The sequence below is a fragment of the Podarcis melisellensis genome, assembly GCF_964234715.1.
Source record: "Podarcis melisellensis genome assembly, chromosome: W".
NCBI lineage: Eukaryota > Metazoa > Chordata > Lepidosauria > Squamata > Lacertidae > Podarcis > Podarcis melisellensis.
This window is the reverse complement of record NC_138535.1, coordinates 30,733,628-30,748,009: the sequence shown is the minus strand read 5'-3', so window position 1 is coordinate 30,748,009 and position 14,382 is coordinate 30,733,628. Positions and strand designations below refer to the sequence as shown.

The 14,382-nt window shown below is 45.1% G+C and overlaps 2 long non-coding RNA genes across 2 annotated transcripts in view; one reads left to right on the top strand and one right to left on the bottom strand.

The window, feature by feature from the left end:
- LOC309361330 overlaps window positions 1-14,382 on the top strand; it is a 1,008,653-nt gene that overhangs the window by 981,048 nt on the left and 13,223 nt on the right. Inside the window, exon 2 of the long non-coding RNA XR_014164427.1 lies at window positions 8,026-8,667. This is a non-coding gene — a long non-coding RNA (uncharacterized lncRNA). The remainder of the gene's footprint in view (window positions 1-8,025; window positions 8,668-14,382) is intronic.
- LOC309361332 lies at window positions 5,003-7,106 on the bottom strand. Its single transcript, XR_014164429.1, has 3 exons — window positions 6,964-7,106; window positions 6,357-6,441; window positions 5,003-5,296 (listed from the first exon to the last, which is right to left on the bottom strand). It is a non-coding gene; the product is annotated as an uncharacterized lncRNA (long non-coding RNA).

The window sequence follows — 14,382 nt, the reverse complement described above, 5'->3', positions numbered from 1 at the left end:
GACACTTTCTTACAGTCTTCTTTATGTTTCATGTAGTTGTCGATAATGCAACCAACTCTGAAAGTGGTCTTTGATCTCATCATAATCTCATAATTTCCATTTTCCATCATGTTCCTTTAATAAATCAGCATATGTGAGCCATTTTCCTTTCTTTCCAAGTGGTTTGAGCAGTAATGCTTCATGTGGTGAAAGCCACCACGGAGTCTTTTGTTCCAATAAGTCTTTATATCTCTCCCATACTCTCATTAATGATTTCCTGATTATATGGTTGTAAAAGCTTCTATGAATCTTCCCTTTCCCATACCATAAATATGCATGCCAACCAAATCTGTTGTCATGACCTTCTAGTTCTAGTGCCTCTTGCTTGTCCAATCTCATCCAGTCCCTGATCCATACCAAACAAGCAGATACGTAATACAATTTAAGGTCTGGGAGGGCAAACCCGCCTCTATCTTTCACATCTGTAAGTATTTTATGTTTTATCCTTGGCCTTTTGCCCCCCCCCCCCCGATAAATCTTAAAATCTCTTTCTGCCATTTTTTCAAGCATTCTTCTTTCAGGATGACTGGTATTGATTGAAAAAGAAATAGCATTTTTGCCAACACATTCATTTTAATCGCTGATATATATATTTTAAAAAATAATAATATTTATTGAAGTTTCAAAAAAGTTACAAAAAGAAAAAAAGAAAAAAAGAAAACAAAAAATACAAAGTACAGAAAAATAAAAGCAGTTAAAAACAAATCAATCTTTCCATATCTTATCTTTCATTTACTTGTTTCCCTGACCTCCTCACACCTCCCTTTTTTGTATTCTAGTTCAATTGGTTATTTCAGCAAAACCTTTCCGTTTTTGCTTTTATCTTAATAATTCATCTTAATATATTGTAGCTTTACATTCTCACCTGTTAACAATCCATTTTTACATACCCCTTTGTAACATTACTGCTAAAACCACATAACTTCATTCCAGCATCCTTCTAACATTCATTAATTTTACAATATTTCTGTAGATAGACTTTAAATTTCATCCAATCTTCTTCCACTGACTCTTCTCCCTGGTCTCGGATTCTGCCAGTCATTTCTGCCAGTCATTTCTGCCAGTCCCATATAGTCCATCACCTTCATCTGCCATTCTTCCAAAGTGGGTAGATCTTGTGCCTTCCAATACTTTGCAATAAGTATTCTTGCTGCTGTTGTAGCGTACATAAAGAAAGTTCTGTCCTTCTTTGGCACCAATTGGCCGACAATGCCCAGGAGGAAGGCCTCTGGTTTCTTCAGGAAGGTATATTTAAATACCTTTTTCATTTCATTATAGATAATTTCCCAGAAAGCCTTGATCCTTGGGCATGTCCACCAAAGGTGAAAGAATGTACCTTCAGTTTCTTTACATTTCCAGCATTTATTATCAGGCAAATGATATATTTTTGCAAGCTTGACTGGTGTCATGTACCACCTGTATATCATTTTCATAATATTCTCTCTTAAGGCATTACATGCTGTAAATTTCATACCTGTGGTCCATAACTGTTCCCAGTCAGCCAACATAATGTTATGTCCAACATCTTGTGCCCATTAAATCATAGCAGATTTCACCGTTTCATCCTGAGTGTTCCATTTCAACAGCAAGTTATACATTCTTGATAAAATCTTAGTCGCTGATATTTTTCCTAACATTGAGAGATTCATTCTGCTCCATATTTCTAAATTTCTTTTTACCTCAAGCCAAATTTTTTCATAGTTATTTTTAAATAGGTTTATATTTCTTGATGTTAACCAAATCCCTAAATAGTTAACCTTTTTATGGACTTCAATCTCAATATTTTGTTCTAATTCGGTTCTTTCTTCTTCCTTCATGTTTTTAACTAATAATTTAGTTTTATTCCTATTTAGCTTAAATCCTGCCACTTCCCCAAAATTTTGAGTTTTTTCTGTTACTTTAGGGAGTGAAGTTTTAGGTTCTTCCACTCTTATCACTAGGTCATCTGCATACGCTTTTAACTTGAATTCACTTTCCCCAGCTTTTACACCTGTAAACTCCTTATTTGCTCTTATGTTTTTGGCAAGTACTTCCAAGACCAGAATAAACAATAATGGTGATAATGGGCATCCTTGTCTTGTTCCTTTTTGGATCTTACAGTCATCCGTTATCACCTGATTTATAATTAGTTTGGCTTTTTGTTCTGAATAGATTGCTGCTATTGCTTTTAAAAACTTGGGACCACTTCTAATTTGTTCTAACAGCTTTATCATGAACTTCCAAGAAACATTATCGGAGGCTTTTGCAGCGTCTATAAACATCATTGCCACTTTCTTTTCATTTTTAGCCTCCAAATATTCTATTATATTCAAAATATTCCTTATATTCTCCTTCATTTGTCTTCTTGGTAGGAACCCGACTTGATCTTGATGTATATATTCCTTTAATTTTTTTTTTAATCTGTTAGCTAGGATATTTGCAAACAATTTGTAATCATTATTTAACAAGGAAATAGGCCTATAGTTTTTAATTTGCAGCAAATCTGCGTCTTGTTTTGGAATTACTGTTATATAGGCCTGTTTCCATGTTTCTGGGATTTCGCCTGTGTTCAGTATTTCATTCATGACATCTTTCAATGGGTTCACTAATTGTTCATTTAATATCTTATAATATTTTGCCGTAAAACCATCCGGACCTGGAGACTTGCCATTTTTAGAGCTTTTTATTGCGTCAAGTATTTCTTGCATTGTTATCTGGGAGTTAAGGATGTTCCTTTGTTCTTCTTTTAAATATGGCATATTGCTATTTCTGATGTACTCTTCTATCTTAAATGTTTTTTCTTTCCCTTGTCTGTACAACTCAGAAAAATATTTAACAAACCCTTCTTGTATTTCCTTCAGCTTGTCTGTGATTCTGCCATTTATGTTAATTTTATTTATGGAGTTCCTTTGTTCAGTTTTATTCAACTGCCAGGCTAACAACTTCCCCGGTTTATTTGCATGCTCAAAATATTTTTGTTTTACTCTTTTTATTTCCCAGCTGATTTCCTCGTTTATAATCATTGAGTACTGGGTTTGTAATGTTTTGATTGCCTGTTTTACTGCCTCTTTGGTTGCTTTGTTTGGCAGCTGTTTCTCCTTTTTCATAATTTCCTCTAATATTTCTTTTTTCTTTTTCTCTCTCAATTTCCTTTTAAATGAATTTTGTTGTATAAAGAGTCCTCTCATTACAGCCTTGCTTGCATCCCAGACCGTCTGTAACTTTGTTAGCCCTTGACTATTTATTTCAAAATAATCCATCAAGGTCTTTTTTGCTTTTTCAACAAATTTGTGATCATCTAATAACTCATCATTTAATCTCCATCTAAAAGAGATTTGACTTTCTTTTTGTAATTCCATAGTCAGGGAATTATGGTCTGAAAAGGTTTTGGGATTGATTTCAATTATTTTGACTCTTGTTTCTAATTCTTTGGAGATCCATATAGAGTCAATTCTCGAACTGCTGTCATGTACATGGCTGTAAAAAGTATACTCTCTATCAAACACGTGTCTCACTCGCCAGATATCTATCAGCTTTAGATTTTGAGTCATGTCAAAAAAAGTTTTTGGCAGTTTACCTTCTTTGGTCTCTTTTTTCCTGGCTGATCTGTCTTTGTCTAAAGTTGGAACTCCATTTAAGTCTCCCATTAAAAAAATCTTTTGATCTGCAAATTCAAGTAGTTCTGTTTCTAGTTTCCTGAAAAAAGTTACTTTTTTATCATTAGGGGCGTAAATACCAACCAATACCACTTTCTCTCCCTGGATTTTAATTTGTATTATTAAAATTCTGCCTTTTTCGTCCTTCTGAATCAATTTGGGTTCAAGTGCAGGATTAATATAAAAAACAACTCCTCTCTTTTTTGTTTTATCTGATGAGATGAAGTCCATACCTAATTTTTTGTTAATTAAGACCCTTTTATGCTTTTTTGCAATATGTGTCTCTTGGAGACAGATGATATCCAATTTCTGTTTTGCTATTACATGTTCAATCCGATATAGTCTGGCTCCAGAGTTCAAACCATTAACATTCCAGCTCAGTAATTTAAGCTTGGCCATTTCCAGAGTCAGTTACAATATCTGTTTTCCCTGAAGCCGCCTCTTCCAAAAATTTTCCAATTTTTTTAAAGACAAACAAACAAACATACATCCTAATTGCAATTTAACCAATCTTGATAACATTGTTAAGTGACTTCCTCAAATCCCCCTGGTTGAATTTCATTGTATTTCATTTTAACAGTTTTCTAAAAATCAATCTTCTCAAAAGATTGCTCTGTTGCTCTCAGAGTATTTCAGCAGCTCCCGCAGGAAAGCCACCAGGAAGCGGAACACGTTCTGGTGCGGATCTGGCAGATCACCTGCAAGACAGGGAGGGGCGGTTTGGAGTTTCAGTGCAGAGCTTTGCTAGAGGAGGGGCATGGATCACTAGCACGGTGTGCTTGTTATGTTTGCAGGTTTAGACCTGGCATAAAAAAAAGAATGTTTAAAATGGTAACCGGACTAGAACTCTGCTGGGAACTTTGGGGAATAATACAACTGTAGAGTCGGAAGGGACCACGAGGGTTAACTAATCGAACCCCCTGCAATGCCTAAGGTGGGGCTCGAACTCAGGACACTGAGATGAAGAGTCTTATGCTCTACCAACTGAGATATCTTGGGGGAAGGGCCATAGCTCTGCAGTAAACCACCTGCTTTTCATGCAGAAAGTCTCAGGCTCCACCCCCAGCATCTCCCAGGAGGGTAGGGAACATCCCTTGTCTGAAATCCTGGAGAGCCACTGCTTGTCAATTTCGACAATACTGAGCTAGATGGCCCAGTATATGGCCGCTTCGAGGTTCACTGAAACAGGTGGGCTATTGTTACAAGTCCTGGTCAGAAAGCAAAAAGGCAACATGTGCGCACCCCACCCCCCTCCACAACCGAGAGGGATGGTTATCAAAGGAGACATCAGCAACCTCTGCAGTTAACAAGGCTTCCCAGACCAGACTAGCCCTCCTGCCAGTGTGCCGGTTTACTGGCTTTCAGGGATGTTTTAGTGGATTTCCTGTTACTTGCGGCAACATTTGGACTAGATGATTTTGGAAATCCCTTCTGATTCTATGCTTCTGTACACACCACAGACCAGCCAGGAAGAGATGGGGCTCTGGGGCCGACCTGGCGACAGAGGTGGCTGTCATGTGAGCACTCAAGGCAGCGCTGATACAGTTCATAGCAAAGGACTGGTTCTGGCACTGCCTCCAGGAAGATGAGCAGAGCTTCGGCCACCGAGTGGTCACTGCCAGCTATTGACAGCCTGGCAAGGGAAGTGTTCTGTCCTGTTACCTGCAGCCTGCCTCCTTCCCAGGCTGGTCCAAAGCAAGAAGCTTGGTCCTTATACATCTGGGCCCACCTTGCAAGTTTCCCCTTTTGGCGCAAGGTGGACCTTGAACCCACAGCCCTGAGATTAAGAGTGTCACGCTCTACCAACTGAGCCACCCCACTGTAATTATCCCACACCTCCCCTCTTGACGAAGCTGCCTGCAAAGCTGGTCTGCCGAGGAAATGTCCTTCTGCAGGCATGGTTTCAATCCAAACAACAAATACTAGTGGTCAACTCCAAAAGTGCGGTCAACAAACCCTGCTTGCCAAAGAACAATTGAACGCACCCTTGAAGCTCCTTTGCAGCCATGTCTCCACACCTGACACCACGTATGATGCTAGATGTGGGGCCTGTGGGCCTGTCAAGATTCCCCACCTCTGCTCTATCTAGCCAGGCTGATGTTTTTGTTACAGAGGGGCAGTCATTTCACAGTGCGCAGCACCGGAATTACCTCACAGTGTAATATGAGCTGTACAGGATGTACAGGAAGTTTTAGTCACAACACTGCTGGAGTTTGAAGAGAGCAGTCCTGTTTTTTGTAACGCTGCAAAGACAGAAATAAAAGCATGTAAATACGTTTCTGTCTATCTCTTTCCCCTGCCTGGGGGAGGCAGGAAAGAGGGATGTGTTCTTCTCACGTTTGAGAAGAATCGCCGATCGAGACCTTGCCTGCGTCTGCTGGGGAATGCAGCCAGGGAGGTCAACAGGGAATCAAGCCGGGTGCCTGGACTGCTGCCAGCTTATCATGAGAAGGGCTTGAATTTCCAACAGTTTTCAAATGGGAGTTAAAGCTGTGGAGCTGTTTGGATGCATGACTGGACTTGACTGTGGGCATTTCATTGTGCTGTGTCCCAGAGCCTTAAGGATGGGCTGGCCTAGGAACCTAAGACAACAGGCATATAAAAGTGAGGTCCACTCCAGCCAAGAGCGAAAGAAAACCACCAAGCAGCCCTGCTCCCCAACAATGCCCCCCAAGAGGATACGGATCGTCTCAGGAATGCTGGTGTCCAGGCACTCAATTCTCTCCTGCAGCTTGTCCTGCGTCCCCGGGGTCTGGAAGAGGTCCTCCTGAAGCAGAGTATCACCCATGCGTTCGGAAGGGATGAGGTACATCCTGGATAGCATGAAGAACAATCCAGCCCTGGGGTGCATAATGTGAGGTCGAGGAATGCCACAATGGAGAGAAGCCCCTCACCAAGAGAGCTGGCACAAGGGCTGAGAATTGTATCCCGCCTGCTTTCCACAGTAGCATTCCTACTACCCTTCTCCTGATTTGGGGCAATGGGAGAGTGAAATCATTCCCCACGTCTTCTAGTGGCGAGTCTCAGAGAGCCGCTTTGCTAGGGATAGACAGACAATGGTTGGGAACACTTGGGTTCTTCTGAGCCGCTCTAAGGAAGACCGTATGCTGGATGTCCCACCCGCTGCGCTCCACCAAGGTGCCACTATACTCACAGCAGGAGCTCGTAAGAGCGAGTCGGTAGCTAAGATATAAATCAATTGGGACGTTTGGAACCTGCACACCCCAAAACTGGTACTGGATTCCAGCCCACACCCATCCTTTCAATGGTACCGTCCCCCTCAGCTCACCTGGTGGCAGGCATTCTTGAAGAGGTGGTCCACCAAAAGCCAGATCTCCTTGGCCGCTCAGTGGAGTCATCACCATCCTGGGGTACGATATCCAGAAACTGCTTCTCCTGGAGGTCCAATGACAAGCGGGACTGGCATGAGAGCCTGACAGAATGTGTGCCAGTATGCATTCTTTCCTTGCTCCAGCTGGGTGGACAACTCTTGCCCTCTGAGGCCAGAACTAGGGCTGGGCGATAGCTGGCTTTCAACACGGTGATATATCACTAGCTAAACATTGCAATACACCAATATATCACGATGTCTGAAATAAGATGGAGCTATGTAGAGGCATTGGCTGGCTTCACGGTTTCCCCCGCATTGTGATTTCGGCTGCCCCCTGCAGGAGGGCAGGGGAAAGCTGAACCGGCAGAGTCCACAGGGGCTGCAGGAATCTAAAGAAGCATTGGCTGGCTTCACAGTTTCCCCCCACATGGTGTTTTTTGCATAGTACACACACACACATCATGATTCGCAATATATTGCCAGGTCAGAAATTATGAAACCAGTCTCACTATCTAGACTTCAAGCTGATTTGAAAATATATCGCCCGGCCCTAGCCGCAGCAAGCATCTCAAGTGGGGAAACAAAAAACTAATTGCTTGCACCCCAAATCCAAGCTCCCCCTCCCCCTATTAATATGCAGCTAGTAATCCTCCCACTCCGGATGTGCAGTTCATCCAAAAGCTTACTGAATATGCAGCTGTGGACATGGGGTTTGGCTAGAGAGCCAGTGCGGTGTAGTGGTTCAGAGCAATAGACTCGTAAGCTGGGGAACCGGGTTCGCGTCTCCGCTCCTCCACCTGCAGCTGCTGGGTGACCTTGGGCCAGTCACACTTCTCTGAAGTCTCTCAGCCCCACTCGCCTCACAGAGTGTTTGTTGGGGAGGAAGGTAAAGGAGAATGTTAGCCGCTTTGAGACTCCTTCGGGTAGTGATAAAGCGGGATATCAAATCCAAACTTCTCGTCTTCTAACATTTTATTTAATTTGTTGGAACCTGCCCTGGGACCTTAGGGTGAAGGGCAGGAAATAAGTAACTGTCAGGGGCTCAGGAGCAGAGGCACAGGGGAGAGAGGAAATGGAGAGCGAAGGGGAAGAATCTGAGGGCAGCGTAGGGGAGTATGACAGTGACCCGAGAGATTCCATGAGCTTCTCCAGCGAATCAGAAGATTCCCAGAGGGGGGCGCCGATGGCCAGGGCAAGGGGGGTCCCAGGGGGGACGCACCAGAAGCAAGGGGCCAGCGGGGAATCCCAAAGCAGCAGCGGGAGATCAGGACCAGCTTCCCCACCAGAGCGTAGTGGGGGGGAAGAGTCCCGTGTATCAGGGCCAGCGTCTCCTCCAGCAGGGAGAGAAGATGAGTCAGGGCTGACCACGCCTCTATCGGAGAGTGGGGGAACGGAGGGGAGGTCAGGTCCAGCTAGCCTCCCCGAAGGGGGAAGCAGTGACAGGAGCAGTGTAACGGTCAGGAGGAAGGTTGCCGGCTGGGCGCGCGTGCCAAGTTCGAATGTACAGGCGCGCGGGACAGCAGAAAACCCGGATTGGGAACCAGGTCCTAAAGCCCGCCGGAGGCAGGGGGAAGACTCAGGGGACTCAGCGTCAGAAGAGTCTAGAAAGGGCAAGACCCCAGCGGACAGGCGGAACCAGAGGAGGAAAGAGCAAAGGAAGAGGTGGAGCAAGGCTAGAGTCTTAAACTGGTGTCTGGGGGGAGGAGATTCAGACGGAGCTTCAGCGGTCTAGAGTTTGAGACGTAGAGCTGCGCGCTGCGGCTTTGAAAGTGAAACTGAACTTCAATAAAGACTTTTGTATATAACAACGAACTGGCGTTGGTCCTTTGTGAGCTGGGACCTCGGGCAGCTCTGACAGTAACAAAAACAGCAACAGAACATGGATGGGCCTTCATAGGTTGATGGGCTGCAGCCCCAGCCAGCATGATGAGATGATGGGGTCACATGTTCACCACCCCTTGTCTAGAGCACGTTGCAGAGGCAGGGGTAGAAACTGAGCAACAGCTGGAGCCCCAGCCCACGACTTTGTCTGGGCAATGCAGCACACAGCAGCTGGTGAACAATGCCTCCGGCCTCCTTCCCATCTTCCTCTCCAGGAATGTTCAGGGTGGCTAGTTCTATCTCAAGCTACCACATTCAAGAGAAAGAGAAAGAGAAAGAGAGGAGGGGGGAGCAAGAGAGCTTTAGGAGCACAGCAGTGGCAAGCAGCCCATCACTAAAAGGAGTTGGCAAGGATGGATAATTTGATCCCCTCATCCCCAGGGCAGCTGTTGATTAGGACCCAGTTCATCCCCCCTCCCCCCCCCGCCAATACTCCCCGCCCCTGGAGAGAGAGAGAGAGAGAGAGAGAGAGAGAGAGAGAGAGAGAGAGAGAGAGAGGACTTCCGGGTTAGCGCCATCGGCAATGGCGGCGTTCCTCTGACTGAGAGGAACCCGCTCCGTGGAATTCGGGTCGTGCCGCCGCGGCGAAGGCGGAGACCCTTTAAAAATCCCAGGCGGATGAAGCCTGGGAACGTGGGATTCGGCTGACACCAGGAGCACCCCCCCTAACCACAGGGAAACCCCTTTTCGGGGCTCCCGAAGTGACGTGGGGTGAGTGGCGCGGTGTTTTGAATCAATGGCTATTTTTACGGAGTGAAGCTGCGTAGCTGTTGCCGGAGAGCGCTGACTTTTTCTTGTGGACAATTGGATTTCAAACAATAACCCGTGAGTAAACGGAAATTGGACTCTAAAGTATTTAAAGTTTCTTTTTAAAATTGGTACTGATCGGGGAAGGTCTAAACAGGAAGTCCGCCTCCCCTTTCTGTAAATAAACTGAAGCAAAGAACCTGTTAACTAAGGTCGTGGAGAATTTTATGTAAAGGATTTAAATTCTATTGATTGAAACTATCATCAATACTTTTTGTGAAAGCAGGGGACCCTGCAGAAGGAGGTTAAAAATTTGGGAATTGAAGTGCCACTTCCCCAAACCCGGGAGTGGTCTGTGAGAGCCCGCTGACGTTGAATAGATAAATCTGACAGCTGTCAAGTCTGCTGACAAGATACAAAAGAAGGACTTTGTTTTCTACTGCCCGTTTTGGTTACAACTTTACGTTTAAAAGGAAACAAGGAACTGTTTCAATTTAATGTATGGGACCTTTGGGTCTGTGTTGGAAGGAGTGAAAAGAAACTTGAATCCCTCTAGAGGGAGCTTTGGGATACTGTTACAAGGAACCAGCTGGGAAATTGTTTTTAAAGATAAAGCCCTGAGAAACTAGTTTTTGACCTTGGACTGTGTAAGGATGGCAGTTGGGAAGGAAATTGAGTGCGAGCTGAACAGGACATTTTATCTCTTGGGAAAGCTACATGATCAGATAAATGCTATGGCTACGAACGTAGTAATATTGGGAACAAAAATGGGCATTGGTGAAGAAGTGGACAAGAACTCGGCATGGGAACCTCTGCCAACTGAACAAATTGAAAAACCTGAAAAGGAGAATCTTGTCGTGACTGAAGTGATGAAAGGGGGAGTCGTGGCCCTACAGAGACAAATGGTGGACTACAACTGGAGGTCTTACATGATGGCAACTAGGAGAAGTAAATTTTTGGAGATGGAAGCCTGGCTCGGCCTCGAGAATGAAGGATGGAGAGATCTCCCTATGTGGACAGCAAATGACCTCTGGGATATAAATCTGAGCCAGGTGGAGATCGGAGATTTGGGGGTCTTTGGATTTGAAAAGAGTGTGAAGCAAGATTTGGAACATTCTATAGGCCCTATCGTTAATTATGGAAGTTTGGCAGGAAGGAATATGATTACTGTTGGGTTGGAGCTGCTCCGAGATTTGGTTTTTAACATCAAAGACTATCAAAAAGACCGGCAGAGGGGATACGAAAGAGACTTAAGAGCTTCGGACTTGAGATCTCCGGGTTGAGGGTTTTTGGAGATTGATGGAACTATTGCTAGGGGCCGAAACCGGGATGGAGATCTGGTGGAAAAAATTGGGAATTTAAAGTGTATATAATTTGTCTGGTTTTTTTTTTCTTTGGTTTTTTTTTTTTTAAGAGATGGGGGAATCGTGGAATTGAATCTTTCTTTGACCCTAGGATAAATGTTTTTAGAATAAGTATAGATTATAAGTATTACTGGAAATAAGATTAAAGGAAGTAAAAGTGGATGGTTATTTAGTGAAAGAGAGAATGGGAAATTACAGTATATTAAGACAAGATATAAGGATAAAGTTTAAGATGAAGGATTTGTTGAAATATTTATATGAATTAGAATATAAAGAGGGGAATTATAGTAAGTTAAGATAAATTAGCAGGATAAAAACCAAGTTGCAAGGATTTGCTGGAATATCTAATTGAATTAGAATACAAAAATGGGAGGCATGAGGAAGTCAAGGAAATAAGTGAATGCAAGTAAGTGAGTTAAAGGTTTGATGTGTTTTTTATTTCTTTTATTTTTTTCTATTTTTCTGTTTTTTGATGATGTTTTTTCTTTATATGTATTGGCTTTTTTCTTTTCTCTTTTTTTTCTTTGATTGTCTTTTTTATTCTCTTTTGTAACCTTTAAAATCTTAATAAAAATTTATTTGAGAGAGAGAGAGAGAGAGAGAGGAGAGAGAGTATTGGTGTGGGGAATGACACATGCTTAGTGCAAGAGTAGCTGGTGCATGCTAAAGAACACAGGAGCCTCGCTGGGTTAGATCAGCATTCTGTTCCCACAATGGCCAACCACATGCCCTTGGGAGTCCATAGGGACACGGGGACAAGAGCACTCTGTCCATCATGTTCCCCAGAAACTGGTAATCAAAAGCATGTGGTTTGTGATAATAGTGGCAAGAAATAGCCCTGACCGGAGCCACTGATCAACATATCCTCCATGATTCTAAATGTCTACAGCTGTCCAAATTGACAGTCACCACGGTCTCCTTGTGGCTAGGATAATACACCCAAGTTGATCTGATTTCGAGAGGAGTGACATTTCCCTGAGCCACCCCAAAGCAGCCACTACCGCTTCCCAAATGCCAGTGCTCAGGTGGTGAGAGTAAGCCAGAGTGGCACAGCCTGTGCAGCAGTTGCTGAGCACAGAGACAAGGAGAAAACTGGCTCTTGGGGCCAGAGGGGGCTGGCGCCTGCATCATGAGACTGGGCTTTCTGCCTCCCGTGCTGCCAATCGCAAGCGGACCCAGAGTCAAGCAGCGATGGCAAATTCTGGTTTCGTCTCCGTTCTCCTCTGCCGAGTTCTACAAGGGCCACGTTGAGACTAGGGGAGAGACCAAAGCAGAGAGCTAGAGCCACCACCTGGACTGGATTTGAGTCAGAAGGCAGGCAGGTGCGGGTACCTGAGAGGAAAGTCCGGTTGGTGGGGTAGTGCCTGGTTTGCCCTAAGGGACCAGCTGCCACTGCATGGAGCAGCTGCTGATCGTTGACAAGGGCAACTCCATTTACGTGCCTTCGAGGCACATGCACACTGCCGCAGAGCTGGAAGGGGCACTGGAAGGGGCAAAAATGTCGTCCCCCCCCCCCCAAGAGCACAAAAGCGGCAAAGCGGCATGGAAACAGCATCTCGACTCCCTCCCAGGAGCTTTGGCACCGACCTTTCAGACCTGTGGAGAGTTGGAGCAAGGAGTTTTGCAGGGAGGCTGCTGGTTTTCAAAAGGCCTTTCAAAAGGGCTTCCGGAAGTTTAGAGGGTGTTTGCAGGCTTTTCCAATGCTGCCCCCAATATACACAATTTCATTTAAACGCACGGCACCTCGGAACGCAACCCCCGTGTAAACCTGCTTTGAGCCCGCTACAAGAACATCTAGAGGATAGCAAACCAACTGTTACCTTTTCTTGGAAAGCCACTTCCAGCCTGCACAGGAGGTGGGGTTGCGGGCTTCACGCCCACCCCCACATGAGCGGGGGCTGGTTTCAGCCCCCCGGAGAACAGGGGAATCCCGGCCAGATCTGCCCTATTTAGGGCCGGCTCAGAGGGGGCTCGCCCTCTTTCACCGGCTAGCCCCCACGTTTGTTTCCCCGCATATCAGCTGTTCCTGCTTGTCGGAGATCTTATCTGCCTTGCCTGGAGCGTTCCTGCCTTGCTTCTTTGTTGCCTTTGTTCTTGAGCTGCAGGGCACCTCGTGGAATATGCTGTAGTTTCACAGAAAAAGCTCTCTTTCTTACAGGGAATTTCCAGCATTCGCTGCTGGTATTGCTTGATTTCTAAAGTGCTTGAATTTTCAGGAGTTGTTATCTCTAGTTTTGTGGGGCTTTTCTCCTTCTGGGGGTTTCCCCCTTTGCGCTCCATTCCAGCTGCTGCAGTTTAACAACGGAGCTGTAAGTGAGCTAAAATCACTGTGTGTGTGTGTTTGTGTGCTTTCCTTCCAGCATCTCTTTCACGTCTACAGTTTTACAGGGAGCTCTGTGTGTTTCGGTGCAAGTTCCCTGCCCTCAGGAGCTTGCTGTGCCTGCTGCTGCATGCCCCCTTCAGAGGAATTTATTCAGCTTTGTGGAGCTTTTTCTGGTGATCCGTTGCCTGCCCTCGACTGCTGACTGCCTGTTCTGCAAGGAGCTCAAGGAAGAACGTTTGGCTCCTCTTTGTTATTTCCACGGAGGATGCAGCGCACCCATCCAATCAGGTTTTGCTGTTGGGGCTTCAGATTTTAGCTAGGGGTTTGTGCAGGGGAGCGCGGTGCGGGCTGCGTTTTGTGCCGGTTGTGTTTCATTTTACTGCCAGGGTGAGGGGCAGAATTTCTTGTTAGATAATCATTTCAGCAGCATTCTTGAGGGGGTGAGTTCTACAGGCTGTTTTAATTTCGTGTGGAAGTTTAGACTTGGAAAGCGTCGGAAGCAGCTGCGCCGTTGCTGGGCAACCAGCGCGCCCCGGCCGCCATTTCATCCGCCCACGTGGCCTCCTGGGCAGCCGCCATTTTACTATAGGCATTCCACGTGGGAAGTTATTTTACAAACCCTCCCTTTTAAGTCTAACCGGCGAGAAAACCAGGGGAATAATTAACGTTCATAAGGAGTATGTGGGGAATGCCTGCAGGTTTTGCTCTTGAGGCTGCAGAATTTTTCAGGGTTAAAGGGCTAGCGTTGTGCTTCCGCATGTTCATTGTCGCTAGGCAACGGGAATGCATTATGGCCGCCATTTTGATTGCCCACGTGGCCTTGCGGCGGCAGCCATTTTAGGAGAGGCAAAACGACGTGGGAGCTATCTCCTTTTCGAGTGCCCCTCACTTTCTCGTTGGTTTTATATTCAAAAGCAATATAAACAATACAAACAAAGGAAATAAACATAAGCAATATAAACAAAGGATGAAAGCGCAATTATTAAAAGAGCCTAGCTTAAATAAGAGCGCGCAAGGGGCTGCAGGGAGCCCCTCCTTTTGGTGCATAAGCTTGTATAGAGC